Genomic DNA, 6,000 nt, shown 5'->3' with positions numbered 1-6,000 from the left:
GGAGAGGACAGAACAGAGAGGAGAGAACAGAGGAGAGGAGAGGAAAAGAGAACAGAGGAGAGGAGAGGAAAAGAGAACAGAGGAGAGGAGAAGAGAGGAGAGGAGAGGAGAGGACAGAAGAGGAGAGGACAGGAGAGGAGAGGAGAGGAGAGGAAAAGAGAACAGAGGAGAGGAGAGGGGAGGGGAGGGGAGGAGAGGAAAAGAGAACAGAGGAGAGGAGAGGAGAGGAGAGGACAGAAGAGGAGAGGACAGGAAAGGAGAGGAGAGGAGAGGAGATGAGAGGAGAGGACAGAAGAGGAGAGGAGAGAAGAGAGAGGAGAGAGGAGAGATGAGGAGAGGAGAGGAGAGGAGAGGAGAGGAGAGGAGAGGAGAGGAGAGGAGAGGAGAGGAGAGGGAAGGAGAGGAGAACCACACAGCAGCCACAGGAGGCACAGGAAGACGATCCAAGAAACTCTCCTGTGTTCTGTGCAGGTTGGGGGATGGAGATGAGGGGGCGAAAGAGAGAAGTGCCAGAAAGTCTGTTTCCTCTCAACAGTGTTTTGAACAGTGGTCTCTCTCTCCCTCTCCTGAACACCATCAGCAACTATCTGTCTAGCTATCTATTTCCTATCTCCTCTACTTAGGCTTCCTAGAGTACAACTCTGCGAGTGCGATACTCTTTCCTCTTTCTCTCTATCCCTCTAATACTCTTTCTCTCTCTGTCTTCCTCCACTCGCTTTCTTCTTCTCCCTCTCTCTCTTTCTCTCTCTCTATCTGTCTCTCATACTGTCTACCCCCACACCCCATATCCCCTCTTTTTCCCCCTCTCTCCCCAGAGATAGTATCTCTCTCTATTCTCTCCGTGCTTCATATTGTAATTCCCTCTTCTCTCCCATTGAACCTCGAGGGTCCTGGCCAGTCACGTGCTTATCAATAATCATGAACTGGAGGCTATCCGTTGGACAGCCGGGCCGCTAATTGCATTCTGTATGCGTAAAAACTGAGCTAACAGCATTACACTCTCAATGAAAGGTTATGGATATACCATGAATATTCAACGCTATAGTGATACAGGCCGAGACCCGCCCTCTTGATCCTTCCATTGAGGACAAGATTAGGACAAAGAGTTCCAGTTATATAAGAGTCCGGTCTTTCTTGACATATCTCTCTCTCCCTATTTTCTTTGTGTTTTTATCTCCACTTCCTCCTCTCTCTCTCTCTCTCTCCTCTCTCACTTTCTCTCACTCCCTTTCCCCCTCTCTCTCTCTCTCTCACTCTCTCACTCTCTCTCTCTTAGTTGTAAGTGAGGCAGGGTAAGGGGAACTGTTTTCCATAAGGAAATCACGGCTGTGTTTTCAAGTTGAAAGGCAAATATACAGGGGCATACCGTATCAGGCAGGATAGCGGTTGAATACAGATGCAGTAATAATCACCTGTCATTGACTGACTCATAGTCATTAAATAGTCATTAAAAGAAAATTGTATCTCTCTGAGAGACAAAACACTTTTATCTAGGTCTTGTGGGAGTTGCAACAAGGAGACGACAGACGTCTCTCCTATTAACTTAATGTGAATCACCACACAGGCCCCCCCAGAATTCACCAACCCAGAAGGTACAAAAAACCAAGATAACCATTAAAAGTCCAACTGAACAGGCAATCCATGAACAGTACTACATCCCCATCCATTATCTATTATCTTATTAAAACGTTTAGCTATTTATTTCTATCTATTCTTGTTTTTTCTCACTATTCTTCTCTTCTATTGTTTATGGCGCTGTATGTAAAGCACTTTGTATTGCCCCTGGTGTACAAAATGCTCTATACAAATAAAATAAAGATAAATCTCTTTTTTCCTCTAAGCTTTTCTCGCCTGCGTCCCTCTTTGTCTCCTCTCTCTTCCCTCGTTCTTTATATCTCCTCTCCTCACTCCCATCTAACCCTCTAGATTTCCATCACCATCCCTCCCTGCTATCTCTTGAAGACACACGCGCACGCACGCACACGCACGCGCGCGCACACACACACACACACACACACACACACACACGCACACACACACACGCACGCACACACACACACACACACACACACACACACACTGCAATATTATTCTATTGCATTCTGATTCAATACATTTCTCCCCAAAGCATGCCCCTGTTTCCACTTCACTCCCCCTCTCGTGGGATTTAAAAGGACCGGATCAGATAGGACCAGAGTGACCACTACATTAATCGAACCAGTCCATTTGATCGAAATCCATGAGAGGAGGAGAAGTAGACAAGAGCAGCCTTTAGAAAGAGGGATTGGGAGCAGGACCTGACCGCAGCCACCACCTCTCCACACACACTCCTCTCTGCTGCGCGGCGGCAAAAACAAACATCATAAAACACATCGTCAGCCTTTCTCAAAAAGGTCGCTTCACGCTCTTGCACCTCATTAAACAACACCCATGAAGACATTATCAGTAAGCCTCCTGGATCCGGTAACAGAAACACTGTAATGAGTCTTGAGTCTTGTAAACTGAGGATGGGGGGGAAGAGAGACCCAACAAAGTAAGCTACTCACAGAGGTACTGTTACTGTCAGTTAAAGTTCTAGGAGAGAGATAACATGAGTGAAGGAGAGACATACAGTATATATATATAGTTTAAAGAGAGAGTAAGAGAGAGAGAGAGAGAGGCAGAGAGACAGACAGAGACTACAGAGAGAGAGGGAGAGAGAGAGAGACAGACAGACAGACAGACAACAGACAGACAGACAGACAACAGAGAGACAGACAGACAGACAACAGAGAGACAGACAGACAGACAGACAGACAGACAGACAGAGAACTGGGGGGCTGTAGGGAGCAGAGGCAACCTTCATTTGACCAGAGGGTCAGGTGCTGTGTCTGCAATGCAACACTGTGTCCTACCAGTAAGGGAGCGATGATCCATCACAGTCAGACACACTGTGTGTGTGTGTATGTGTGTGTGTGTGTGTGTGTGTGTGTGTGTGTGAACATGTCTCAGCATTGTCAGCACAATCACACACGCCGCATAGCCTCATTACACACTCTCGTTAATCCAATTGACAATTCATTATTTTTCACCGTCGAAGCAACGGTGAGGGAGAGAAAGAGAAAGTAATAGCCAAAGACAGAAAATGAAAGAAAGAGGGAGAGAATGAAAGAGAGCTACTAAGCTTTGGAAGGAGATGACCCACTACCATGTAACAAGAGTCAGGCAGAGGGGAGAGAAGGGTTCTTTGTGGTTCGCTGTAGCCGAGAGATACTCACATCTGTATCAGTTTAAAACTACGGGTCACTTGAAAGACACTTTCAGGAAATGTTACCCTTTAAGCTCTGTCTGTTTACAGTGTTCTTTCTAGAAGAAAAAAAACCATGGTATATCCACAGTGGAATGATGATATCAACGTCACCACCAGCCTACAGTAAAATACACCAGCGCTTCCCCGGACTGTAATCAAAGAACCGCAACTAATTCAGTCTGAGGTGGAACTGCCTGTCCTCTATGGTGTTTACCACTAAGACCCTCAATTAGATTTACTGGTCAGAAAAAAAACTTGTGTGTGTGTGTGTGTCTCAGGGGTACTGGAGCACTGCTTTCTCATTTAGAGAGATTAAACCCTGTGCATACAGCCCTACCAGCCCTTTCCTCACCACTAAGACCCTCAATCAGATTTACTGGTCAGAGATCTCCTGCCTGAAGTGTGTGTGCGTGCGTGCGTGTCAGTGTGTGTGTGTGTGTGTGTGTGTGTGTGTGTGTGTGTGTGTAGCACTGCTTCCTCATTGAGAGAGATTAAACCCTGGTGCATACAGCCCTACCAGCCCCTGCTGCCCTAACCGGGGAGCTCAATTGGATTACTGCCAGGTTATGATATCAACAACCTTCTCCTGGAGACACCCCACTGGTCTGGAGAAAGACAGCCAGAAGAGGGGCTCTGCTGTGGGTCAGGGCCGGCTGGGAGGCTAGGTAGAGCTTGGCAGAGCAGTAGGGAACAGGGAGGGAGTGGAGGAGCGGGGCAGGGGCAGGGCGACCGGGGGTGAAGAAGGTGGGGAGCGACGCCTTTGTGGAGGCTCACTAGGCCCGAGGGGGGCGGGGTGGAGGAAGGATGGTGTGTGTGTGTGTGTGTGTGTGTGTGTGTGTGTGGGGGGGGGGGGGGGGGGGGGGGGGGGGTAGCCATGGTCATGTTTCCCCAGACCCTGACCCCCGCCCCCCACACACACGGCTTTGAATTAACAAACGTACAGAGGGAAAGACAGACAGAGAGAGGTAGAAAGGGAGGACATAGGAGAGGAACAGAGGAAGGGGGAGGGAAAGGGGGATGTTTTATTCTCCTCTTCCTTGATTTTGGGCTCTGCTTTCGTTCAGACCTGGGGCTAAGTGTGTGTGGAGCTCTTAGGGTTGGGGGGAGCAGAGAGAGTGAGGTAGGTTAGCGTTGAGAAGAACAGCACAGCAGGGGTAGACTAACAGTAACAGCCTCCATACGGCAAGAACAATGTACTCTCTCTACCCGCATCACACTCACGCACATACACAAGCACATACACACACACACATCCCGCAAATTTAGCACACATGCATGCACACACACACTCACACACACATTCACCACACACCCTCCACATTTAGCACACACGCATGCATGCATTGCACACACACACACACACACACACACACACGCACACACGCACACACACACACACACACATACACACACACACACACACACACACACACACACACAGAAACATGTGCCAGTTCCATGTGCTGAACAGGAAAGGGGATTGATCACTCCATGGAGTTTCCCTATAAAAACGGTTCCTGGACCATTCTAATTCCCAACGCCTGGAAAGCATTCCCCGGCCATTCCTATACGCTGGAAACACAAAGGCCAGGACTCAGCCCCGGTGTTTAGAGTGCAGTCTGAATGTGAATGCACAGAGCAAATTCAGCCAGACAGACAACTCCCCCCATCACTCACTCTCAGGCAGTATGGGGGAGGGGAGCGGGTTACAGAAGCCAAGCACACGCAAGTACACACATACACACACACACACACACGCCCCCTCCCCTTTATACTTCCCTTCTCACAATACAGCCCTTCAATCCACACACAGAGGCTGATTTGTGTTTTCCACCTGATTCTGGCGGCTCCCTCGTCCCTATTCAAAACTCAAACTTTAAAACGCTGGACAAAAACTGAAAAGGATAAAAAAAAAAAATACACAAACATGTAGGGTTAGGGATTTTTGTGTTGTCTTTTAATGTGTATTGTTCCTTTCCTGTCATAGTCTGTGTGTTTAAGATCACTTGTAATGCTTTTTTACCTTGTTGACATCCCTTGTTGCCATGAATAACATGGCTGACAGGTCTGACACAGCTGTGGGAGGGAGGCTATTATCTATTATCCCCTTCTTACTGTGTCTCTCTACTTCTCTCTCTCTCTCTCTCTCTGTGTCACTCTGTGTGTGTGTGTGTGTGTGTGTGTGTGTGTGTGTGTGTGTGTGTGTGTGTGTGTGTGTGTGTGTGTGTCTGTGTGTGTCTGTGTGAGTGTGAGTGTGTGTGTGTGTGTGTGTGTGTGTGTGTCTGTGTGCGTGTGTGTCTGTATGCGTGTGAGTGAAACTCTCTATTATGATGGTGCTCCTCCTTCACCAGCCGACTCAAACACAACAACACTGTCTGTTTGTTAGACAATGCCCATGTTTAATGATAATTACATTATTAATAACTCATTGGTATATGGTAATAACTCACTTGGACACCAAATTAGATTGTATTGGCCTGCTTGTGGTCTCATTCTATGTATGTGAAGGTCACGTGTAATAAATCCTATGTGAGATTTTAATGTATGCTATCAACAGCCTCATTTAAAACACATTCCCCAAGTTCTATTCCATGGTCTTTAGTCTAAAATGCACGGTCCAAATTCACGGGGACACTAGTTTATCCTGTATTGCAGGTTGTGACGGTGTGTGTGTGTGTGTGTGTGTGTGTGTGTGTGTGTGTGTAGTGGGA

Source organism: Nansenia antarctica (assembly GCF_963989245.1).
Source record: "Nansenia antarctica genome assembly, chromosome: 1".
Lineage (NCBI taxonomy): Eukaryota > Metazoa > Chordata > Actinopteri > Argentiniformes > Microstomatidae > Nansenia > Nansenia antarctica.
The sequence above is the reverse complement of the archived record's forward strand: the minus strand, read 5'-3'. Positions refer to the sequence as shown.